General features: G+C 39.2%; 3 long non-coding RNA genes across 3 annotated transcripts; 2 read left to right on the top strand and 1 right to left on the bottom strand.

Annotated features, from left to right (window-relative positions):
- Positions 1 to 10852: 10852 nt before the first annotated feature.
- LOC131998429 (uncharacterized) lies at positions 10853 to 11547 on the bottom strand. Its single transcript, XR_009398695.1, has 2 exons — positions 11108 to 11547; positions 10853 to 11044 (listed from the first exon to the last, which is right to left on the bottom strand). It is a non-coding gene; the product is annotated as an uncharacterized LOC131998429 (long non-coding RNA).
- LOC131998428 (uncharacterized) lies at positions 11239 to 11801 on the top strand. The gene is made up of 2 exons (XR_009398694.1): positions 11239 to 11482; positions 11543 to 11801. It is a non-coding gene; the product is annotated as an uncharacterized LOC131998428 (long non-coding RNA).
- Positions 11802 to 27299: 15498 nt separating this feature from the next.
- LOC131998427 (uncharacterized) lies at positions 27300 to 27832 on the top strand. The gene is made up of 2 exons (XR_009398693.1): positions 27300 to 27535; positions 27596 to 27832. It is a non-coding gene; the product is annotated as an uncharacterized LOC131998427 (long non-coding RNA).
- The last annotated feature ends 19 nt before the right edge of the window (positions 27833 to 27851 follow it).

Raw genomic sequence — 27851 nt, forward strand, 5'->3', positions numbered from 1 at the left:
CAAATCCGATAGGAATTGCGCCCTCTAGAAGCTCAACAAGTCAAATCCCCAGATCTGTTTATATGACAGCTATATGAGGTTACAGACCGATTTCAACCATACTTGGCACAGTTGTTAGATATCATAACGAAATACTTCGTGCAAAAATTCATTCAAATCGGATAAGAATTGTACCCTCTAGAGGCTCAAGAAGTCAAGACCCAAGATCGGTTTATATGGCAGCTATATCAGGTTATGGACCGATTTAAACCATACTTGGTACAGTTGTTGGGTATCATAACAAAACACGTCGTGCGAAATTCCATTCCAATCGGATAAGAATTGCGCACTGTAGAGGCTCAAGAAGTCAAGACCCAAGATCGGTTTATATGGCAGCTATATCAGGTTACGGGCCAATTTGAACCATACTTGGCACAGTTGTTGGATATCATAACAAAACACGTCGTGCAAAATTTCATTCTGATCGGATAAGAATTGCGCACTCTAGAGGCTCAAGAAGTCAAGACCCAAGATCGGTTTATATGGCAGCTATATCAAAACATGGACCGATATGGCCCATTTACAATACCAACCGACCTACACTAATAAGAAGTATTTGTGCAAAATTTCAAGCGGCTAGCTTTTCTCCTTCGGAAGTTAGCGTGCTTTCGACAGACGGACGGACGGACGGACAGACGGACGGACATGGCTAGATCGACATAAAATTTCACGATGATCAAGAATATATATACTTTATGGGGTCTCAGACGAATATTTCGAGTAGTTACAAACAGAATGACGAAATTAGTATACCCCCCATCTTATGGTGGAGGGTATAACAATGGGGGATCAAGTGATAGATAATTTAAGTGGAGTGCGTCATTCAAATTTGTGCTCAAGTGGCAGATGGAGTGACGCCCACAATTCTCCTATAGACGCCCGTCACCAATCGGCTGTGTACAACAATTATGACAATGTGGGGTTAAATTAAAAGTTGAAGGTTGTGGACTGCGAATATGATATCTTTATTCCTAGCGGACGACCTCTTCCCAAAACAGTTGATCAATTATTGTGACCTAACAGAACAGCTGTCATACCCTTAAAGTTATGACGTTCAGTGTGATTTGAGAGACAAGGTGGCCACCGTTTTTAGCTCATCGACAATAAGCCTTCTTTTTTTCTAGAAAAGTCCAAACAATGTGCTGTTGGGCAACACTTTCAAGTTCAAAATTTTTACATGGTATAATTACTAAGAATTGTCGCCACCGCACCTAATATTAAATCCGGCAAATTAGTTCTCTACCAATGAAAATCGTTTAATATTGCAATTTGTTTTGATTAAAAAAAAAACTAAATTATGACTATTCAACAGGTTATAGACAACTAACACATGATGATCAATGTTATAGGAGCTAAGCCACTCCAATCGAGTACCAGCATAGACGAAGGAAATTTATAGATTCATAACATATGTTCAAAAAAGCTCTAACAGATGGGAGAAATGTAAAATTCTCAGTCGTTTATATGTGATTGCGCAAGGATCCGGGGCGACATGGAACGGATAACTTTTAAGTTATTTTATTAACTTTTTGGGTATTAAAGTCTAAACCTTTCCCTTATTGAAGGCAGCGCTAACATTAAAAAACCCGCCATCTATTCTGTTTGCAAATGGATCAACTGAATGGAGATGCCACCACGAACAGAGAGAGCATTTATCTTTCTTATGGCATCCTATCGGTCCGTAATATAAAGAAAAATATAGTATAGGAATTTCGTTGCGGTTGTTTGCTGTATTATTTTTTAAATGTCCCACCCTAACAATATAACAGGCCTTAACAATATATGTTTCAGGTAGTTTAAGTGGCTATCTTTGCCATAGATAAAAATTTATTTTGTAGTGTGTGATAGTCCAAGTTTGTGTTAAACTGTTAGAGGGGAAGGCTAAACGAACGTACACAGAATTAGAGCTATTAGAGGGTAAGCGAAAGCTCAGTGGAGCGGGTTTGATTGAAAATTTAGCTCAAAGATAAAAAGCCTCCTTATTATAGTCGAGCCCAAGCGGCATGCCGATAAGCACAATTTTTATACCCTCCACCATAAGATGGGGGGTATACTAATTTCGTCATTCTGTTTGTAACTACTCGAAATATTCGTCTGAGAGCCCATAAAGTATATATATTCTTGATCGTCGTGAAATTTTATGTCGATCTAGCCATGTCCGTCCGTCTGTCCGTCTGTCCGTCCGTCCGTCCGTCCGTCTGTCTGTCGAAAGCACGCTAACTTCCGAAGGAGTAAAGCTAGCCGCTTGAAATTTTGCACAAATACTTCTTATTAGTGTAGGTCGGTTGGTATTGTAAATGGGCCATATCGGTCCATGTTTTGATATAGCTGTCATATAAACCGATCTTGGGTCTTGACTTCTTGAGCCTCTAGAGTGCGCAATTCTTATTGATTTGAATGAATTTTTGCACGAAGTATTTCGTTATGATATCCAACATTTGTGCCAAGTATGGTTGAAATCGGTCTATAACCTGATATATCTGCCATATAAACCGATCTTGGGTCTTGACTTCTTGAGCCTCTAGAGGGCACAATTCTTATCCGATTTGAATGAATTTTTGCACGAAGTATTTTGTTATGATATCCAACAACTGTGCCAAGTATGGTTCAAATCGGTCCATAACCTGATATAGCTGTCATATAAACATATCTGGTGATTTGACTTCTTGAGCTTCTAGAGGGCGCAATTCCTATCCGATTTGGCTGAAATTTTACATGACGTATTTTATTTTTACTTTCAACAACTGTCTCAAATAAGGTTCAAATCGGTTCATAACCTGATATAGCTGCCATATAAACCGATCTGGGATCTTGACTTCTTGACCCCTAGAGGTCGCAATTATTATCCGATATGCCTGAAATTTTGTACGACGGATCCTCTCATGACCATCAACAAACGTGTTTATTATGGTCTGAATCGGTCTATAGCCCGATATAGATCCCATATAAATCGTTCTCTCTATTTTACTTCGTGAGCCCCAATGGGCGCAATTTTTATACGAATTGGCTGAAATTTTTCACAGGTCTCCAACATATAATTTAATTGTGGTCCGAACCGGACCATATCTTGATATCGTTTTAATAGCAGAGCAACTCTTTTCTTATATCCTTTTTTGCCTAAGAAGAGATACCGGGAAAAGAACTCGACAAATGCGATCCATGGTGGAGGGTATATAAGATTCGGCCCGGCCGAACTTAGCACGCTTTTACTTGTTTAATGGGTCAAATCAATGGGAGGCTACTTTAGTAGGTAAAGCACCACCTAGATTCTTGAAAACAAAGTTTAATGTCATATTCTTAATCTACTACCAAGTACCTTCAATTTGAGGCCCATCTAGCTAGGATCGAATTATATTTTTGTATGTCATTTTCGTAGTCTAGTCCCGAATACCTTTCATTTGAATCCCATATTGATATTTACGTTCAATATGTTGTTTTGGGGGAGTTTTTGGGGTTGGATGACCCCTAGCATACATGATCCCAATTTTTAATACTATATTCGTATTCTATTCCCAATACCTTTCATTTGATACCCATATTGTCCCTATGGGTCCATTTTTGATATTAAGAGGTGTTTTTGGGGTAACGGCGGAGGGTCCGCCCCCTTCCAATATCAACAAACTAAAAAGCCTTTATCCTTCCTGACCATTTTCGTAATCTACTCCCGAATACCTTTCGTTCGAGTACCATATTGTCATTATTGTCCAATAAACCTATTTTAGGGGGTTATGCGGTCGTGGCGGCCCCCCAGTTACTTGGATCCAATTTTTAATACGAAATTCGTAGTCTACTCCTGAACACCTTTCATTTGAATTCCATATTGTCCCGATTGGTTTAATTTTTTTTTGGGGGGGTCGTACTTTTAGGGTAAGGGGGAGCGTCCACTCCACCACCGACATCAATAAATTATATAGCCTATTGCTCCTTCCGGACCACTCCCCACAATCTGTGAGCATTTGAAAGAAATCGGTTCAGCCGTTTTTGAGTCTATACCTAACAAACAAATTTTCAAGCCCACAAACAAACATACAAACAAATAAACAAACACAAATTCATTTTTATACCCACCACCGAAGGTTGGGGGTATATTCATTTTGTCATTCCATTTTCAACACATCGAAATATCCATTTCCGACCCTATAAAGTATATATATTCTTGATCAGCGTAAAAAATATAAGACGATCTAGACATGTCCGTCCGTCTGTCCGTCTGCCGTCTGTCTGTTGAAATCACGCTACAGTCTTTAAAAATAGAGGTATTGAGCTGAAATTTTGTACAGATTCTTTTATTGTCTATAAGCAGGTTAAGTTCGAAGATGGGTTATATCGGACTATATCTTGATATAGCCCCCATATAGACCGATCCGCCGATTTAGGGTCTTAGGCCCATAAAAGCCACATTTATTATCCGATTTTGTTGAAATTTGGGGCAGTGAGTTGCGTTAGGCCACTTGACATCCTTCGTCAATTTGGCTCAGATCGGTTCAGATTTGAATAAAGCTGCCATATAGACCGATCCTCCGGTTAAGGGTCTTTGGCCCACAAAAGCCACATTTATTATTCGATTTTGCTGAAATTCGGGACAGTGAATTGTGTAAGGCCCATTGACTTCCTTCGTAAATTTGGCTCAGATCGGTCCAGATTTGGATATAGCTGCCATATATATCGATCCTCCGATTTATGGTGTAAGGCCCATAAAAGCCACATTCATTATCCGATTTTGCTGAAATTTGGGGCAGTGAGTTGTGTTAGGCCCTTTGACATATTTCTTCAATTTGGTTCAGATCGGTTCAGATTTGGATATAGCGCCATATAGACCGATTTCTTGATTTATGGTTTTGGGCCCATAAAATGCTCATTTATTGCCCGATGTCGCCGAAATTTGGAACAGTGAGTTATGTTAAGCCCCTTGACATACTTCTGCAATATCGCACAGATCGGTCCAGATTTGGATATAGCTGCCATATAGACCGAGGTTATAGGTTTTGGGGCCATAAAAGACGCATTTGTTGTCCGATGTCGCTGAAATTTGACTCAGTGAGTTTGGTTAGGCTCTTCGACGTCCTTCTTCAATTTTGCCCAGATCGGTCCAGATTTGCATATAGCTGCCATATAAACCGATCTTTCGATTTAAGGTTTAGGTTCCATAAAATAGGCATTTATTGTCCGATTTCGCCGAATTTTGGGACAGTGCATTGTGTTAGGCTTTTCGACATGTTTATGCAACTTGACCCAAATAGGTCCAGATTTGGATATAGCTGCCATGTAGACCGATATCTCGATTTAAAGTCTTGGCCCCATAAAAGGCGCATTTATAATCCGATTTCACTGAAATTTGACACAGTGACTTATGTTCGGCTTTTCGACATCCGTGTCGTATATAGTTCAGATCGGTATGAGGTATATGAGTATAAGGTATGAAATTTTCACCGAATTTTGATGAAAGATGGTTTACATATATACCCGAGGTGGTGGGTATCCAAAGTTCGGCCCGGCCAAACTTAAAGCCTTTTTACTTGTTATAGAGGATGGGGGTATACTAATTTCGTCATTCTGTTTGTAACACCTCGAAATATGCATCTGATACCCCATTAAGTATTTATATTATTGATTGTCATGTCATTCTAAGTCGATCTGGCTATGTCCGTCTGTCTGTCCGTCCGTCCGCCTGTCTGGCGAAAGCACGCCAACCTTCGAAGGAGTAAGGCTAGCCGCTTGAAATTTTGCACAAATACTTTTTATTAGTGTAGGTCGGTTGGGATTGTAATTCGGCCAAATCGGTCCATGTTTTGATATAGCTGCCATATAAACCGATCTTGGGTCTTGACTTCTTGAGCTTCTAGAGGGCTCAATTCCGTTTTCGTATCACTTCCAATAACTGCGTTAAGTCTAAATCGGTAGATAACCTGATATATCTGCCATATAAACTGACGTTGTGTCTTGACATCTTCAGCTTTTAGAGGGCGCAATTTTTATCCGAATTAGCTAAAACTGTGCACGTGGTGTTGCAGTATGACTCCCAACAACTGCGTCAAGTATAGTCTAGATCAGTCTATAACCTGAAACAGCCGCCATATAAAACGATCTCCCTATAAGATTTCTTGAGCCCCTAGAGCGCGCAATTCTCATCCGATTTGACTGAAATTTCGCACGTGCTGTTTTGGTATCACTTCCAACAACTGCGCTAAGTATTGTTCAAATCGGCCCGTTTTGATATAGCTGCCATAAAAACCGATCATGGGTCTTGACTTCTTGAGCCTCTAGAGCAATGCTCGTCCGATTTGACCGAAATTTTGCACGTGGAGTTTTTGTATCCTTTCCAACAATTATGTTAAGTATGATTCAAATCGGTTCATAATCTGGTATAGCTGTTATATAAACCGATTTTGGATCTTAACTTCTTGAGCCCATAGAGCGCGCAATTATCCGATTGGGCTGAAGTCTTGCATGAGGTGTTTTGTTATGACTTCCAATAACTGTGCTAAGTATGGTGCAAATCGGTACATAACCTGATACAGCTGCAATATAAACCGATCTGAGATCTTGACTTCTTGAGCCTCTAGAGGGCGCAATTCTCATCCGATATGGCACAAATTTTGTACAACGGCTTCTATCATGACTTTCAACACTTGATAGTAGAAAACTAATTTGATATCCAATTTTTAGACCAAGTGTTTGGGGGTTGTCTCATCCCATAAGCTCCCCCTTAACCAATTGCAATTGTGATTCAAATAAAAAGAACTTAACAGTGGTGAACGACGCTGACTGTGTTTTTAGGGCTAAGTGGGTGAGAGGTCGGCCGCCCCCCCTATATACACCTCAACCTGGAAATATTTGTGGATTATGGCAAAAAGGGGATCAAATACGATATCTGTTTTATGGCCAAGTGTTTCAGGGAAGACTCATCTCATAAACTCGCCCTGAACCACACATATGTACCGACTATAGCAAAATGTAGCACAAATGCGGTTTTTGGGAGTAGAGTATGAATCTGATATTCACTTTCGGGGCAAAGGGTTTGTCTACTCCAAACCACCAAAACCAAGGGAATGAAGTACATCTAACATCCAAACTTTAATGTGCGGGCCCTACTCTTACCCTGTTTTTCAAAAACTTCAGATCTCGGAGATGTATGGAGCGATTTACGCAAAATTAAGTTTGTTTATAATAACTCAAAACAGAAATGTTGTAAACTTTTTTAAAGTGGGGTGTTTAGGGCGTAATATGGAAAGTTACTGTCGTAGCCTCGACAAATATAAGATTTAGATATACCTCCCACACATATTCTGGTCGGATGACTGAAGTCTCAAAACAACTCACTGATTCAAATTTCAACGAAATCGGGTAATAAATGCAGTTCTATGGAATTCAGGCCCTTAATCGGCAAATCGGTCTATATGTCAGCTATATCTAAATATAGTCCGATCTGAACCCTGTTTGAGTCGGATGTTGGCCCTCTAAGGGTTCAAGAAATATAATTGGGAGATCAGTTTATACGGGAGCTAAATCAGGATATGGATCGATTCAGACCATATTAAGGACATATATTTAAGGTCATAGAAGAGGTGGTTGTACAAAATTTCAGTCATATCGGATAAGAATTGCGTCCCCCAGAGGCTCAAGTCAAGTCAAAATTCGAGATCGGCTTATATGGGAGCTACATCAGGCAATGAACCGATTCGCACCATGCTTGGCATAGTTATTGGAAGTCAACAAGTAAAAGCGTGCAAAGTTCGGCCGGGCCGAATTTTATATACCCTCCACAATGGATCGCATTTGTCGAGTTCGTTTCCCGGCATCTCTTCTTAGGCAAAAAAGGATATAAGAAAAGATTTGCTCTGCTTTTAGAGCGATATCAAGATATGGTCCGGTTTGGACCACAATTAAATTATATGTTGGAGACCTGTGTAAAATGTAAGCTAATTCGTATAAGAATTGCGCCCTCTGGGGGCTCAAGAAGTAAAATAGAGAGGTCGATTCATATGGGAGCTGTATCAGGCTGTAGACCGATTCAGACCATAATAAACACGTATGTTGATGGTCATAAGAGGATCCGTCGTACAAAATTTCATTCAAATCGGATACGAATTGCGCTCTCTAGAAGCTCAAGAAGTCAAGACCCAAGATCGGTTTATATGACAGCTATATCAGGTTATGGACAGATTTGAACCATACTCTTCACAGTTGTTAGATATCATAACAAAACACGTCGTGCAAAATTTCATTCCAAACGGATAAGAATTGCGCACTCTAGAGGCTCAAGAAGTCAAGACTCAAGATCGGCTTATATGACAGCTATATCAAGTTATGGACCGATTTGAACCATACTCGGCATATTTGTTGAATATCATAACAAAACACGTCGTGCAAAATTTTATTCCAATCGGATAAGAATTCCACACTCTTGACGCTCACGAAGTCAAGACCCAAAATCGGTTTATATGGCAGCTATATCAAAACATGGACCGATATAGCCTATTTACAATACCAACCGACCTACACTAATAAGAAGTATTTGTGCAAAATTTCAAGCGGCTAGCTTTACTCCTTCGGAAGTTAGTGTGCTTTCGACAGACCGACGGACGGACAGACAGACAGACGGACGGACATGGCTAGATCGACATAAAATGTCGCGACGATCAAGAATATATATACTTTATGGGGTCTCAGACGAATATTTCGAGTAGTTACAAACTGAATGACGAAATTAGTATACCCCCCATCTTATGGTGGAGGGTATAAAAAGAAACAAGTAAAAGCGTGCTAAATCCGGCCGGGGCGAATCTTATAAACCCTCCACCATGGATCGCATTTGTCGAGTTCTTTGTGCGGTATCTCTTTTCAGGAAAACAAAGAATAATGAATAAGAGCTGTTATGCTATTGAAGCTATATCAAGTTATTGTCCGATTCGGACCATACATGAATTAAATACTGAAGGTTCTAGAAGTCATTGTGTAATATTTCAGTTCATTCGGATAAGAATTGCACATTGTAGGGACTCATGAAGCAAAATCGGAAGATCGGTTTTTAGGGGACCTGTTGAAGGTCATGGGAGAAGCCCTTGTCCAAAATTTCTGCTAAATCGGATGAGAATTGCGCCCTCTAGGGACATAGGAAGTCAGGATCCCAGATCGGTTTATATGGCAGCTATATCAAGGTATGTTCCGATAAGCGCCATCCTTACCACAGTTGTTGGAAGTCATAACTAAAACGCCTCATGCTAAATTTAAGCCAAATCGGATGAGAATTGCGCCCTCTAAAGGCTTAAAAACTCAATTTCGCAGACCGGTTTATATTGCAGCTATATCAGGTTATGTACCGATTTGAACCATACTTTGCGCAGTAATTGGAAGTGATACCAAAACACCACGTGCAAAATTTCAGTCAAATCGGACGAGAATTGCGACCTCTAGGGGCTCAAGAATTCAAGACCCAAGATCGGTTTATATGGCAGCTATATCAAAACTGAGACCGATTTGGCCCATTTACAGTCCCAACTCACGTACACTTATTTCAAGCGCCTAGCTAAATTCCTTCGAAAGTTAGCGTTCTTTCGACAAACAGACGAACGGACGGACATGACAAGCTCGACTTAAAATGTCATGACGGTGAAGAATATATATGCTTTACATATATATTTCAAGGTGTTACAAACAGAATGACGAAATTAATATACCCCCATCCTATGGTGGAGGGTATAAAAAAGCACTTCATGCAAAATTTCATCAAAGTCGTATAATAAATGGGCACTTAGAGGCTCAAGAAATATAATCGGGAGATCGGTTTCTATGGGAGCTATATCGGCTTATGAACCGATTTAGACCATACTAAGCATAATTTTTGGAAGTCAAAAACGAAGCCGTCATGCTAAATGTTTACACTAATCGGATAATAATTGCGCACTCTAAAGGCTCAAGAAGTCATGATCTGAGATCGGATTATATGGCAGCTTTATCAAGTTATGAACCGATTTGGACTATATTTAGCATAGTTTTTGGAAGTCATACCGAACACTTTGTACAAATTAAGGAAAATCGGATAAGAATTGCGCCGTCAAGAGGCTCAATAAGTCAAACTCTCAGATCGGTTAATATGACAGCTACATTTATGGAACGATATGCCTCATTTACAATTCCAACCGACCTTCTCTAATAGGAAGTATTCTTGCAAAAATATCAAGCGCCTAACTTTATTCCTTCGAAAGTTCACATACTTTCGACAAACGGATGGATATGGCCAAATCGACCTAGAATATCAAGACGATCAAGAAAATATGTACTTTGTCATGTCGCAGATAAAAAAAATTCGATGTGTAACAATCAGAATGACGAAATCAGTATACCTCCAGTCCTATGGTGAAGGGTATAATAAGAAACCTTGGATATATCTTCCACGAAAAAGCAGAATTCCTTTTGCATTTTCCTTACTAATGGATATCCCTCTTAGAGATCGTTGTGTACCGTATGGAAGAGTCATCTACAACTTTGGACAACGCGGTTTTACTGAGGCGCGAGGCGCATCCAGGCTTAAACAAATCATTCAGAATGTTTGTGACTCGCTTAACCAATACATCACTGTTCTTTACAGTTGCTACTACCCTTCCAGGTCTACAAGGTATATCCCCGTCGATTCATTCCCAAAACTTATCTCAATCCGTCTTCCTTCTATTCAGCGGGGAGACTACAACAGCTTTAGCCGGAGCTTATAACAAAATAATCTGTGAAACTGTTGTCATCCAAGACTTCGAAGTCTTCGTTCATGATATTCTCTGATACAAGCTTTAACTTTATTTTATAAAGAAAAGCAACTTAATTCAATATTTTGCATTTTATTTGATTTTTCATGGCATATTGCATAGGTGTTTTAGTTCTCTGAACCCTGGAAGGCTTTAATCAATTTAGAAATTGTGTCTGCATTCCATTGAGGTTCAGGATCGGCAGAAGTAATTGCCAAGAGACCCATGATGACTATAACAATAGAAGCATAAAAGGATTTCATGTTGCTCTGTAAATAAAGGAAAACCTATTTATTGTATGATTAAAAAGTGGTATTTATATTTGAACTTACTTTGCTGAGAAAGAGTTTTGGTTTGTTAAGATTCCTTAGGAAAACTGTATTGTATGGGACAATTTACAAAGCCTTTATAGCCAATTGAGACCAACATTAGCTTCATCAAGTTAAAACGAGATTTCTAAAAACTAGTTTACTACCTTAAATTCTAATTGCTTTTAAAATTGTTTACAATTTTAATATTCCTTATCTTCTCCAGCTTTTCGGTTTACAATTAATGAACAAAAAGTCGTGCAGCACACTAATTAACACTCTTTTGTACTGTCATATTAATTCATTAGGAAAGTATTTGCTATAAAAACCGTCTAGATTCTCTGGATAATCATTCAGTTTTCTTTGCAAATTATAGCAAAACAAACCAACTCCAAAAAGGTAACTTCAATTTCTATATCAAGTTGTTTTTCTATCAAAAATTAAATTTTTTATCTACAGTCCAATATGAAATTCTTTGCAACCATTGCTGTAGCCGTTATGGGTGTTTTGGCAATTGCTTCTGCTAATCCTGAACCCATCTTACCCGTAGTTACCGGTTTGACCGAGGGAATGGGAATCGGAAAGTGAGAAAATGAATGGTTTTGAAAATTTTGAACTCATCACAAAGGCCAATGGAATGTACTAGGACTAATCCGAATAATTTATTAAACGAAATCTAAAAACCTAATAAAAATAAATTTAGAGCACAATAACTAAATCTATGAAATTAATGTTAATAACTTTGAATTATCGTAGGTTAGGTAAGGTAAAGTGTTAGTGGCAGCCATCAGACTTACTTAGACGTTTCCTTTCATTGTATTAACCCCGGAATCTTGACGAGGAAGATGCCTTCCAGTTTCTGCCGTTGAACCATCCAGATTGTTTCAAACAGCCAACTCGCGAAGGTTCACATCCGCTTAACCAGAAAAGTTATCAATGAAATGAGAACCTAAAGTGGCACTCCATCTGACTACGTGTACTGAACACACACACATCGGATGTTCTATAATCTCTTCTTACTTGACATCCTCACAGCTTCTGCAGAAGTCGTTACTTGCAACCTTCAATCTGCAAGCATGTTTACCGATCACACCGTAACCTGCCATAGCAGACACGTCTGGTTTAGGCAGCGGCAGCGGCAGCAATGCGGTAGACCTCTTCAAGTCTGTATTAGACCAACATTCCGTTTTTAATATATTCAAATATTGGTCTAAGACCCCATAAAGTATTATATTGTTGATCGTCATAACATTTCAAGTCGATCTAGCTATGTCCGTCCGTCTGTCAGTCCGAAAGTCTGTCTAGAGAAAGGTCTGTCTGTCAGTTCGAAAGTCTGTCTAGGGAAAGAACACTTACTTTCGAAGAAGTAAAGCTAAGCGTTTAAAATTTTGGACAAATGCTTCGTGCAAGTGCATTTCGGTTGGCATTGTAAATGGACCATATAGGTCCATATTTAGATATAGCTCCCATATAAACCGATCTCCCGATTATATTTTTGAGCGATTCTTGCCCAGTTTGGCTGACTTCTTCTCCGGTTGGTACTACGACTTCTTCTACGACCTTTCACATACGAGCTACGTATGGCCTGAATCAGTCTTAAACATGATATAGTTGACATATAAACCGATCTTAAGCATCCAGGGGGCGTTCCGATTGGGCTGAAATTTTGCACAATAAAATCTACTATGGTCTCCAACATCCAAGCCAGGCACTGAAGATGTGCCACTGAGTGATTTTCCACTTGGCTGAATTTTTGCGCAACGACTTTAGTAGGAACTTTGAAATATGGTATTAATCTGTCAATAACCTGATATAGCTCCCAAATCATCTGATCTCCCGATTATATTTCTTGAGCCTCTAAAGGGCGCAATTCTTATCCGGTCTGGCTGAAATTTTGTGCTACGACATCCTTTACGACCTTCCACGTATGAAAAAGCTCATTTCGTCCATAAAACCGATCACCGCGGGAACGCTATGGCCATTGGTTATTTAAAGGCGACAATAACTCGTTTTATCATATCGAGTAACATAGACACTCAGTATTTAAGCAAGAGCATTTCTTTGAGATTCTCCACTCGATACCTGATGATTGTCCGCGACTGCAGTTGCAGATATACGGAACATCCCACTATCCGCAACCTGTGGACGCGCCCGGCAGCTCTCAGCTGACCTTCTCGTAGTGACGAGAAGCTCGGTACTAACAGTTCCTCCCATAACGTGCCCGACGATAGTGAAGGTCATTGAGGATTGCTCTTACCATCTCTTTGTTGACTACAAAGCCTTTTTCGACAGCCAACAACAAGTAAAAGCGTACGAAGTTCGGCCGGGCCAAATCTTAGGTACCCACCACCATGGAAATATTCCCATATTAACTGAGTTTGAATTTAAATTATTTTAGACTCAAGAAGTCATATCAGTATATCGGTACTTGGGATGGCCTACATCACTATATTGGCCGATTTGGTTAAATATTGGCACTGAGTCATAACGAGGGGTTTTGAGCCAAATTTCAGTCAAATCTGATGAAAATTTGGGCTCTAAGGGATGCAGAAGTCAAATCCGGGGATCGGTTTATATCTGTTTATAGACCGATTCGGTTCATACTTGGCATGGATGTTGAAAGTCATAACACATGTATTTGTTCCAAATTTCATTCAAAACAGATGAAAATTGAGGCTTCTAGGGGCACAAGATGTCAAATCCGGGGATCGGTTTTTATACCCTACACCATAGGATGGGGGGTATACTAATTTCGTCATTCTGATTGTAACTACTCGAAATATTCATCTGAGACCCCATAAAGTATATATATTCTTGATCGTCGTGAAATTTTATGTCGATCTAGCCATGTCCGTCCGTCTGTCCGTCCGTCCGTCTGTCTGTCGAAAGCAAGCTAACTTCCGAAGGAGTAAAGCTAGCCGCTTGAAATTTTGCACAAATACTTCTTATTAGTGTAGGACGGTTGGTATTGTAAATGGGCCATATCGCTACATGTTTTGATATAGCTGCCATATAAACCGATCTCGGGTCTTGACTTCTTGAGCCTCTAGAGTACGCAATTCTTATCCGATTAGAATGAAATTTTGCACGATGTGTTTTGTTATGATATCCAACAACTGTGCCAAGTATGGTTTAAATCGGTCTATAACCTGATATAGCTGCCATATAAACCGATCTTGGGTCTTGATTTCTTGAGCCTCTAGAGTGCGCAATTCTAATCCGATTGGAATGAAATTTTGCACGACGTGTTTTGTTATGATATCCAACAACTGTGCCAAGTATGGTTTAAATCGGTTTATAACCTGATATAGCTGCCATATAAACCGATCTTGGGTCTTGACTTCTTGAGCCTCTAGAGTGCGCAATTCTTATCCGATTGGAATAAAATTTTGCACGACGTGTTTTGTTATGATATCCAACAACTGTGCCAAGTATGGTTTAAATCGGTTTATAACCTGATATAGCTGCCATATAAACCAATCTTGGGTCTTGACTTCTTGAGCCTCTAAAGTTCGCAATTCTTATCCGATTGGAATGAAATTTTGCACGACGTGTTTTGTTATGGTATCCAACAACTGTGCCAAGTATGCTTTAAATCGGTTTATAACCTGATATAGCTGCCAAATAAACCGATCTTGGGTCTTGACTTCTTGAGCCTCTAGAGTGCGCAATTCTTATCCGATTGGAATGAAATTTTGCACGACGTGTTTTGTTATGATATTCAACAACTGTGTCAAGTATGGTTCAAATGGGTTCATAACTTGATATAGCTGTCATATAAACCGATCTGGGATCTTGACTTCTTGAGCCTGTAGAGGTCGCAATTATTATCCGATTTGCCTGAAATTTTGTACGACGGATTCTCTCATGACCATTAACATACGTGTTTATTATGGTCTGAATCGGTATATAGCCCGATACAGCTCCCATATAAATCGATCTCTCTATTTTACTTCGTAGCCCACAAAGGGCGCAATTCTTATTCGAATTGGCTGACATTTTGCACAGGTTTCCAACCTATAAATTTAATTGTGTTCTAAACCGGACCATATCTTGATATCGCTCTAATAGCAGAGCAAATCTTTTCTTATATCATTTTTTTGCCTAAAAAGAGATGCCGGGAAAAGAACTCGACAAATGCGATCCATGGTGGAGGATATATAAGATTCGGCCCCGCCGAACTTAGCACGCTTTTACTTGTTTATTATACCCACCACCGTAGGATAGGAGGTATATTCATTTAGTCATTCCGTTTGCAATACACCAAAATATAAAGTTCCGACCCGACCCTAGTATATATATTTCGGTTCGTCGTAAAATTCTAAGACGATTTAACGATGTCCGTATGTTTATCCGTCCGTCTGTTGTAATCACTCTACAGTCTTTAAAAATTGAGATATTGAGCTGTAATTTGGCACAGATACGTCGTTTTGAAGCTCGCTGGTTAAGTTCGTGAACGGGCCAAATCGGACCATATTTGGATATAGCTGCTATATAGTCCCGTCTGCCGATTAAGGGTCAATAAATGCTTTATTTTTTATCCGATTTCGCTGAAATTTGAAATAGTGAATTGTTTTAAGCCTCCAACATCCGCCCCAAATATGGGTTAAATCAGACTGTATAGATATAGCTGTCATATAGACCGATCTTCCAATTTAGGGTCTGTATGTCATAAAAAGCAGATTAATTGTCTGAAAATTTTAGTTGTGTATGAGTTCTCGGCACCTGAATAAAATATGATCGAGACCAGCTCCTATTAAGGTATATATTGTAATACGTATATAGCAGTGGAGTCATAATAAAATATTATGTTTAATTTGGTTCACATCGGTCCAGTGTGTCATACAGACAGAACTCTCGAATTAATGTCTTGGCTCTATAAAAAGCGTATTTATTATCCGATTTCGTTGAAATTTGACGCAGTCACTTATGTTAGGATTTTCGACATCCGTGTCCTTTATGGTTCAGATTGGTTTATATGGGGCTATAGACCAATATTTTGTTCTACAAAATTTAACAGTGAATTATATCTATTAGACTACTCAATGTCCGTGCCGAATATGAGAGCATAAGTTATCCAATATTCACCGAATTATGACGGAAAGTGGTTTACATATATACCCAAGGTGGTGGGTATCCAAAGTTCAGCCCGGCCGAACTTGATGCCTTCTTACTTGTTATACCCTCCACCATAAGATGGGGGGTATACTAATTTCGTCATTCTGTTTGTAACTACTCGAAATATTCGGCTGAGACCCCATAAAGTATATATATTCTTGATCGTCGTGACATTTTATATCGATCTAGCCATGTCCGTCCGTCCGTCTGTCTGTCGAAAGCACGCTAAATACATGTTATTAGTGTAGGTCGGTTGGTATTGTAAATGGGCCATATCGGTCCATGTTTTGATATAGCTGCCATATAAGCCGATCTAAGGTCTTGACTTCTTGAGCCTCTAGAGTGCGCAATTCTTATCCGATTTGAATGAGTTTTTGCACGAAGTATTTCGTCATGATATCCAACAACTGTGCCAAGTATGGTTGAAATCGGTCCATAACCTGTTATAGCTGTTATATAATCAGTTCTGGGGATTTGACTTCTTGAGCTTCTAGAGGGCGCAATTCCTATCCGATTTGGCTGAAATTTTGCATGACGTATTTTATTTTTACTTTCAACAACTGCGTCAAATAAGGTTAAAATCGGTTCATAACCAAATATAGCTGCCATATAAACCGATCTGGGATCTTGATTTCTTGACCCCTAGAGGTCGCAATTATTATCCGATATGCCTGAAATTTTGTACGACGGATCCTCTCATGACTATCAACAAACGTGTTTATTATGTTCTGAATCGGTCTATAGCCCGATACAGATCCCATATAAATCGTTCTCTCTATTTTACTTCGTGAGCCGCAATGGGCGCAATTCTTATACGAATTGGCTGAAATTTTACACAGGTCTCCAACATATAATTTAATTGTGGTCCGAACCGGACCATATCTTGATATCGTTTTAATAGCAGAGCAACTCTTTTCTTATATCCTTTTTAGCCTAAGAAGAGATCCCGGGAAAACAACTCGACAAATGCGATCCATGGTGGAGGGTATATAAGATTCGGCCCGGCCGAACTTAGCACGCTTTTACTTGTTATACCCTCCACCATAAGATTGGGGGTATACTAATTTCGTCATTCTGTTTGTAACTACTCGAAATATTCGTCTGAGACCCCATAAAGTATATATATTCTTGATCGTCGTGACATTTTATGTCGATCTAGCCATGTCCGTCCGTCTGTCCGTCCGTCCGTCCGTCCGTCCGTCTGTCTGTCGAAAGCACGCTAACTTTCGAAGGAGTAAAGCTAGCCGCTTGAAATTTTGCACAAATACTTCTTATTAGTGTAGGTCGGTTGGTATTGTAAATGGGCCATATCGGTCCATGTTTTGATATAGCTGCCATATAAACCGATCTTGGGTCTTGACTTCTTGAGCCTGTAGAGTGCGCAATTCTTATCCGATTGGAATGAAATTTTGTATGACGTGTTTCGTTATGATATCCAACAACTTTGCTAAGTATGGTTCAAATCGGTCTATAACCTGATATAGCTGCCATATAAACCGATCTTGGGTCTTGACTTCTTGAGCCTCTAGAGTGCGCAATTCTTATCCGATCAGAATGAAATTTTGCACAACGTGTTTTGTTATGATATCCAACAACTGTGCCAAGTATGGTTCAAATCGTTCCATCATCTTATATAGCTGCCATATAAACCGATCTTGGGTCTTGACTTCTTGAGCCTCTAGAGTGCGCAATTCTTATCCGATTGGAATGAAATTTTGCACGACGTGTTTTGTTATTATATCCAACAACACTGCCAAGTATGGTTCAAATCGGTCCATAACCTGATATAGCTGCCATATAAACCGATCTTGGGTCTTGACTTCTTGAGCCTCTAGAGTGCGCAATTCTTATCCAATTGGAATGAAATTTTGCACAACGTGTTTTGTTATTATATCCAACAACTGTGCAAAGTATGGTTCAAATCGTTCCATCATCTTATATAGCTGCCATATAAACCGATCTTGGGTCTTGACTTCTTGACCCTTTAGAGGGCGCAATTCTTATCCGATTGGAATGGAATTTGGCACGAAGTATTTCGTTATGATATCCAACAACTGTGGTAAGTATGGTTCAAATCGGTCCATAACCTGATATAGTTACCATATAAACCGATCTTGGGTCTTGACTTCTTGACTCTCTAGAGGGCACAATTCTTATCCGATTTGAATGAATTTTTGCACGAAGTATTTCGTTATGATATCCAACAACTGTGCCAAGTATGGTTCAAATCGGTTAATAACCTGATATAGCTGCCATATAAACCGATCTGGGGTCTTGAATTCTTGAGCTTCTGGAGGGCGCAATTCCTATCCGATTTGGCTGAAATTTTACATGACGTATTTTATTTTTACTTTCAACAAATAAGGTTCAAATCGGTTCATAACCTGATATAGCTGCCATATAAACCGATCTGGGATCTTGACTTCTTGACCCCTAGAGGTCGCAATTATTATCCGATATGCCTGAAATTTTGTACGATGGATCCTCTCATGACCATCAACAAACGTGTTTATTATGGTCTGAATCGGTCTATAGCCCGATACAGATCCCATATAAATCGATCTCTCTATTTTACTTCTTGAGCCCCAAAGGGCGCAAATCTTATTCGAATTGGCTGACATTTTACACAGGTCTCCAACATATAATTTAATTGTGGTCCAAACCGGACCATATCTTGATATCGCTCTAATAGCAGCGCAAATCTTTTCTTATATCCTTTTTTTTGCCTAAGAAGAGATGCCGGGAAAAGAACTCGACAAATGCGATCCATGGTGGAGGGTATATAAGATTCGGCCCGGCCGAACTTAGCACGCTTTTACTTGTTTTTGTTTTGCCTTGTTTATCACTCATGTAACATCATATAGTATCATATACTCTTACACCCATTAAACTGTTATAAATACTCATATGTATGGTTGCCCAAAAAGTAATTGCGGATTTTTTAAAAGAAAGTAAATGCATTTTTAATAAAACTTAGAATGAACTTTAATCAAATATACTTTTTTATACCCACCACTGAAGGATGGGGGTATATTCATTTTGTCATTCCGTTTGCAACACATCGAAATATCCATTTCCGACCCTATAAAGTATATATATTCTTGATCAGCGTAAAAATCTAAGACGATCTAGACATGTCCGTCCGTCTGTCCGTCTGTCTGTTGAAATCACGCTACAGTCTTCAAAAATTGAGATATTGAGCTGAAACTGTGCACATATTCTTTTTTTGTCCATAAGCAGGTTAAGTTCGAAGATGGGCCAAATCGGACTATATCTAGATATAGCCCCCATATAGACCGATCCGCCGATTTAGGGTCTTAGGCTCATAAAAGCCACATTTATTATCCGATTTTGCTGAAATTTCGGACAGTGAGTTGTCTTAGGCCCTTCGACATCCTTCGCGAATTTGGCTCAGATCAGTTGAGTTTTGGATATAGCTGCCATATAGAACGATCCTCCGATTTAGGGTCGTTGGCCCATAAGAGCCACATTTATTATCCGATTTTGCTGAAATTTGGGACAGTGAGTTGTCTTAGGCCCTTCGACATCCTTCGCCAGTTTGGCGCAGATCGGTCAAGTTTTGGATATAGCTGCCATATAGACCGATCCTCCGATTTAGGGTCTTAGACCCATAAAAGCCAGATTTATTGTCCGATTTTGCTGAAATTTGGGACAGTGAGTTGTCTTAGGCCCTTCGACATTCTTTGCCAATTTAGCCCAGATCGGTCCAGTTTTGGATATAGCTGCCATATAGACCGATCTCTCGATTTAAGGTTTTGAGACCATAAAAGGTGCATTTATTGTCCGATGTCGCCGAAATTTGGGACAGTGAGTTGTGATAAAACTTTCGATATTATTTTTCAATTTGGCTAAGATCGGTCCAGATTTGGATATAGCTGCAAAATAGACCAATCTCTTGATTTAAGGTTTTGTGGCCATAAAAGGCGCATTTATTGTCCGATTTCGCCGAAATTTGGGACAGTGAGTTGTGTTAGGTTCTTCGACATGTATCTGCAACTTGGTCGAAATCGGTTCAGACCGATATCTCGATGAAAAGCCTTGGCCCAATAGAAGGCGCTTTTATAATCCGATTTCACTAAAATTTGACACTGTGACGTATGCTAGGCTTTTCGACGTCCGTGTCGTTTATGATTCAGAGCGGTTTATTTTTAGATATAGCTACTAAAAAGAGCAATCTTTTGTTTTAGACAGATGAACAATGACTTGTATTTATTAGTATTTGGTCCAAATCGGAACATATTTCTATATAGCTGCTAGGGGTCATAAGGTATGCATTTTTCCCCGGATTTGACGAAAGGTGGTTTATATATATACCCGAGGTGGTGGGTATCCAAAGTTCGGCCCGGCCGAACTTAACGCCTTTTTACTTGTTTACACTTTTTTTCTAAAGCAAGCTAGAAGTAACAGCTAATAACTGACAGAAGAAAGAATGCAATTACAGAGTCACAAGCTGTGAAAAAATTTGTCAACGCCAACTATATGAAAAATCCGCAATTACTTTTTGGGCAACCCAATATATGTAACAATTGCCTAAATGGATGAGAAATCTATATAAAACAAGTAAAAAGGCGTTAAGTTCGGCCGGGCCGAACTTTGGATACCCACCACCTTGGGTATATATGTAAACCATCTTTCATCAAAATTCGGTGAAAATTTCATACCTTATACTCATATACCTCATACCGATCTGAACTATATACGACACGGAAGTCGAAAAGCCGAACATAAATCACTGTGTCAAATTTCAGTGAAATCGGATTATAAATGCGCCTTTTATGGGGCCAAGACTTTAAATAGAAATATCGGTCTACATGGCAGCTATATGCAAATCTGGACTGATTTGGGCCAAGTTGCATAAACATGTCGAAAAGCCTAACACAATGCACTGTCCCAAATTTCGGCGAAATCGGACATAAATGCCTCTTTTATGGGTCCTAAACCTTAAATCGAGAGATCGGTCTATATGGCAGCTATATGCAAATCTGAACCGATCCGGGAAAAATTGAAGAAGGACGTCGAAGAGCCTAACCAAACTCACTGTGTCAAATTTCAGCGACATCGGACAATAAATGCGTCTTTTATGGCCCCAAACCCTAAAACCTAGATATCGGTCTATATGGCAGCTATATCCAAATCTGGACCGATCTGTGCAATATTGCAGAAGTATGTCAAGGGGCTTAACTTAACTCACTGTTTCAAATTTCGGCGACATCGGACAATAAATGAGCATTTTATTGGCCCAAAAGCATAAATCATGAAATCGGTCTATATGGCAGCTATATCCAAATCTGAACCGATCTGGACCAAATTAAAGAAATATGTCAAAGGGCCTAACACAACTCACTGTCCGAAATTTCAGTAAAATCGGATAACGATTGTGGCTTTTATGGGCCTTACACCATAAATCGGAGGATCGATCTATATGGCAGCTATATCCAAATCTGAACCGATCTGGGCCAAATTGACGAAGGATGTCGATGGCCCTCACATATTTCACTGTCCCGAATTTCATCAAAATCGAATAATAAATGTGGCTTTTGTGAGCCTAAGACCCTAAACCGGAGGATCGGTCTATATAGCAGCTTATCCAAATCTGAACCGATCTGGGCCAAATTGACAAAGGATGTCGAAGGGCCTAACACAACTCACTGTCCCAAATTTCAGCGAAACCGGATAATAAATGTGGCTTTTATGGGCCTTAGACCCTAAATCGGCGGGACAGACGGACGGACATGTCTAGATCGTCTTAGATTTTTACGCTGATCAAGAATATATATACTTTATAGGGTCGGAAATGGATATTTCGATATGTTGCAAACGGAATGACAAAATGAATATACCCCCATCCTTCGGTGGTGGGTATAAAAAGAGGCACTTATAATTAAGTCATTCGATGGAAACTGCCGACCAATAAAGAACATTAATTGTAAGCAGAGAATTACGGCGTTTTCTTTTTCATCGGACATAAAATTTGTCTGCACAGTAAATGTCCAAATTAGACGCTTGTCGTCCGATGTGGGATATCTCTGTAACAGGCCATAAAAATAAAATACTAGCCGAACCGGGCCCGCTCCTCTGCGACTTATTCAACTCTCTAATATCTTTTTAGGGTTGGTACACTTTGCTTTGAATGTGTATTTCGAATTCGTGCCACTGTAGCCTACATCCGCTTATAACGCTGAACGCCTACGTTCAAATCCTGGCGGTAACTTCGGACAACATTTATAGCGGTGGTGATTCACTCTTAATGTTGGAGAAATTGTCCATGCCTGGTCATGTAAAAAATTCTCCCCAAAAAGATGTCGCACTGCGGCACGCCATTCGGAATCGGCTATAAAAAAAAAAATATCGAAAAGCTTTCATTGATGTGTGAGAAGTGTGCCCTCTCTCTATTTTACTTCTTTAGGCTTGGCTGACATTTTACACAGGTCTCCAACATATAATTTAATTGTGGCCTTAACCGGATCATATCTTGATATCGCTCTAATACCAGAGCAAATCTTTTCTTATATCAATTTTTTGCCTAAGAAGAGATGTCGGGAAAAGAACTCGACAAATGCGATCCATGGTGGAAGGTATATAAGATTCGGCCCGGCCGAACTTAGCACGCTTTTACTTGTTTTATCTCCAAATACCGTTGATTTCAGCTCCATATAGCTATACTCGGAAATGAAGTTCAGTTTAGGGGGCGCTTTAGGGTGTACCCCCAAACACTATCAACCTATTTGACTTATTTTTGGAAAGAAAAGCACCACCTAGACTTGAACACAAATTTTTATGTCATATTCGTAATCTAGTCCCAAATACCTTTCATTTGAGTCCCATATAATATGCCCATTTGGAGGTACATGGGGTGACCTCCTATTACTTGCACCTAATTTTGTATGCCATATTTGTTATCCTATGTCGAACACTTTTCATTTGAGGCCCATATTGACATAAACGTCGAATATATCTGTTAAGAGGTGTTTTTGGGTTGGGGAGGCCCGCTGGGTACTTGGACCCAAATTTTAATATGATATTCGTTTTCTAGTCTCCAATACCTTTCATTTTATACCCATACTAGCTGACCCGGGCCCGCTCTGCTGCGCCTTCTTTTACTTTATATCCAACAAAAGTTTCATTGGAATATTTATTTTCGACAATTAAAGAGCTTTCGACAGTTTAACAATATTAGTGCCTTTATCTGATTCCCATATGATCTTTATAGGTCTACTAATTCAATTTTGGATGTACACAATATGGAGGCGTCCCCCAAAATTGGTTATCAAATTCGATTTCTAATCTAAAAAAACTTGAGCCCCATATTTCTATGGTCGAAAAAATTTTACCCTTTGGGGGGTGTTTTGGGGAAGGGTGATGCCCTTAATACATGGTCCTACATTTGGATATCAAATTTGCATTCTACTACCTTAGACCTTTCATTTGAGCCCCATATTGCAATGGTCGTAAATTTTTCCCCTTTGGGGGATGTTTTTGGGGATAGGCGGCCCCCCAAACACTTAGTCCAGATTCGAATTCTAAACTCAAATACCTTTTATTTAAGCCCCATATTCCCATGGGCAGTAAATAAGTCCTGTTTGGGGGGTGTTTTGGGGAAGGGAAGGACCCTCACAACCGTGGTCCTACATTTGGATATCAGATTCGTATTTTATTCGCAAATACCTTTCATTTCAGTACCATATCGCCATGGTCGGTAAATATGTCCGATTTAGGGGTATTTTAAGGGTTATGGGGTGGTCACCCAAACACTTGGTCCGACAATTCGATATCAGACACGTTTTCTAATGTTAAATACCTTTAGTTTGAGTCCCATATTGTCGTGTTTGGTGTATGTATATATTTGGAAGGTTTTGGTGTGGGGCGCCCCCCTAGGTACCCCATCCGAAATTTGGATACCAAATTTTTGTTTGCAGGTTACTATAAGGGAGCACACAAAATTTAGCTTAAATCGCACCAACCATCTCCGAAACAAACAAACATCTTCGAACTTAACCTGCTTATGGACAAAAAAAGAATGTGCAAGGTTTCAGCTCAATACATCTATTTTTAAAGGCTGTAGCGTGATTTCAACAGACAGACGGACGGACATTTCTAGATCGTCTTAGATTTTTACGCTGTTCAAGAATATATATACTTTATAGGGTCGGAAATGGATATTTCGATGTGTTGCAAACGGCAAATGACAAAATGAATATACCCCCATCCTTCGGTGGTGGGTGTAAAAACAGAGTCCCATATACTCATGATGGGTCATATGCATTTTTGCATCCAATCTGCAAGAAGTTAACATTATAGTTAATACAAATTTACTTTTGGGTTGCCCAAAAAGTAATTGCGGATTTTTTAAAAGAAAGTAAATGCATTTTTAATAAAACTTAGAATGAACTTTAATCAAATATACTTTTTTTGCACTTTTTTTCTAAAGTAAGCTAAAAGTAGCAGCTAATAACTGACAGAAGAAAGAATGCAATTACAGAGTCACAAGCTGTGAAAAAATTTGTCTACGCTGACTATATGAAAAATCCGCAATTACTTTTTGGGCAACCCAATATTTATGTGGAAATTTACTTTTGTATGCAGAATTTTTGTTAAATTTTTAAGAGCACGCAAAAATATTCCTCGCTATCCATTAAAATTTCGTAATTCTGTTTGTAACTACTCAAAATATTCGTCTGAGACCCCATAAAGTATATATATTCTTGATCTTCGGGACATTTTATGTCGATCTAGCCATGTCCGTTTGTCTGTCCGTCCAACCGTCTGCCTGTCCGTCCGTCCGTCTGTCTGTCCGTCTGTCCGTCCGTCCGTCCGTCCGTCTGTTCGTCTGTCGAATGCACGCTAACTTCTGAAAGAGTAAAGCTAGCCTCTTGAAATTTTGCACAAATACTTTTTATTAGTGTAGGTCGGTTGGTATTGTAAATGGGCCATATCGGTGCATGTTTTGATATAGCTGCCATATAAACCGATCTTGGGTCTTGACTTCTTGAGCCTCTAGAGGGCGCAATTCTCATCCTATTTGACTTTTTTGAAATTTTGCACATAGTGTTCTAGTATCACTTCTAACTACTGTGCTAAGTATGGTTCAAATCGGTCCATAACCTGGTATAGCTGTCATATAAAACGATCTTGGGTCTTGACTTCTTGAGCCTCTAAAGAGCGCAATTCTTACCCGATTGGAATGAAATTTTGCACGACGTGTTTTGTTATGATATCCAACAACTGTGCTAAGTATGATTCAAATCGGTCCATAACCTGATATAGCTGTCATATAAACCGATCTGGGATCTTGACTTCTTGACCCTCTGGAGGTCGCAATTATTATCCGATTTGCCTGAAATTTTGTACAACGGATCCTCTCATGACCGTCAACACGTGTTACGTGTTTATTATGGTCTGAATCGGTCTATAGCCCGATATAGCACCCATATAAATCGATCTCTCTATTTTACTTCTTGAGCCCCCAAAGGGCGCAATTCTTATTCGAATTGGCTGACATTTTTCACAGGTCTCCAACATATAATTTAATTCTGGTCCAAACCGGACCATATCTTGATATCGCTCTAATATCAGAGCAAATCTTTTCTTATATCAATTGTTTGCCTAAGAAGAGATGTCGGGAAAAGAACTCGACAAATGCGCTCCATGGTGGAGGGTATATAAGATTCGGCCTGGCCGAACTTAGCACGCTTTTAATTGTTTATATTATTCCCTTGTTTCTCCTTTTCATATTTCGCCGTACAGCCTGACAGAAATAAAGCCTGAAAATATGTTTTAAGACTTTTTAGTAAATTAATTGTTAATTTATCTTCATGAACAATTTCCAATTTTAAATAGGTAATGCTAATATATGTTCCTGATAAAATTGGAAATTATTCATGTACATATATGTATGCCTTTGATAGAGAATTATTATTGGAAAAATTAGATTTAGTTTTTGAACCAAATAAAAAAATAGCGCAATTATTGGAAAACAGTAAGAAGTAAAAGCGTGCTAAGTTCTGCCGGGCCGAATCTACCATGGATCTCATTTGTCAAGTTCTTTGAATGTATTTTTCAACTACAAAAATACCAGTCATAGAAAAACGCCACCTCCAAAATCTCAGGCAAATCGAGTAATAATTCCGCCTCCAGAAGCTCAAAACCTCAAACAGAGAGCTCGGTTTATATGGGAGCTATATCAGGTTTTATACCGATTTGGGCCATACGTAGAACAGTTGTTGGAAGTCATCCCAAAATAACATATGCAAAATTTCAACCATATTGGATAAGAATTGCGCCCTCTAGAGGCCCAAGAAGTTTGGAAGATCGGTTTATATGACGGCTATATCAGGTTATGCACTGATTTCGACTATACTTGGCACAGTTTTCGAAAGTCATACCACGTCACTTCATGAACATTTTCAGCCAAAGCGGATAAGAATTGCGGCCTCTAGAAGCTCTAGAAGTCAAGACCCAAAGTCGGTTTATATGGCAGCTATATCAGGTTATCAACCGATGTAGACCATACTTGGCGCAGTTATTGGAAGTGATACCAAAACATGACGTACAAAGTAACAGTCAAATCAGATAAGAATTGCGAACACTAGAAGCTCAATAAATCTTATCGGGAGATCGGTTTATATGGCGGCTATATCATGTTATAGACTGATTTAGACTATACTTGACACAGTTGTTGGGAGTCACACTGCAACCCCACTTGCAAAATTTCAGCCAAATCGGATAAAAATTGCTCCCTCTAAAAGCTGAAGAAGTCAAGACCCAACGTCGGTTTATATAGCAAATATATCAGGTTATCTACCGATTTAGACTTAACCCAATTATTGGAAGTGATACCAAAACACCACGCACAAGGTTTCAGCCAAATCGGATAAGAATTAAGCCCTCTAGAAGCTCAAGAACTCAAGACCCAAGACCGGTTTATATGGCAGCTATATCAAAACATGGCCCATTTACAATTCCAACCGACCTTCACCAATGAGAAGTATTAGTGCAAAATTTCAAGAGATCAAGAATATTTATATACTTTATGGGTTTTTAGACGCATTTTTCCAGGTGTTACAAACAGAATAATGAACTTCATCCTAAATTCTAATTGCTTTTAAATTTGTTTACAGTTTTAATATTCCTTACCTTCTCTAGCTTTTCGATTTAATGTTAATGAACAAAAAGTCGTGCAGCACACTAATTAAAACTTCTTGTACTGTCATACCACTTCATTAGGAAAATATTTGCTATAAAAACCTCTAGATTCTCTGGATAATCATTCAGTTTTCTTTACAAATTATAGCAAAACAAACCATCTCCAAAAAGGTAATTTCGATTTGTATATCAAGTTATTTTTCTATTAAAAATTAACTTTTTTATCTACAGTCCGAAATGAAGATCTTTGCAACCATTGCTGTAGCCGTCATGGGTGTTTTGGCAATTGCTTCTGCTAATCCTGAACCCATCTTACCCGTAGTTACCGGTTTGACCGAGGGAATGGGAATCGGAAAGTGAGAAAATTAATGGTTTTGAAAATTTTTAACCCATCACAAAGGCTATTGGCTATTGAACTAGGATTAATCCGAATATGTTAATAAAAGTCCTATAAAAAAACAAGTAAAAGCGTGCTAAGTTCGGCCGG

Source organism: Stomoxys calcitrans, unplaced genomic scaffold (assembly GCF_963082655.1).
Source record: "Stomoxys calcitrans unplaced genomic scaffold, idStoCalc2.1 SCAFFOLD_79, whole genome shotgun sequence".
Taxonomy (NCBI): domain Eukaryota; kingdom Metazoa; phylum Arthropoda; class Insecta; order Diptera; family Muscidae; genus Stomoxys; species Stomoxys calcitrans.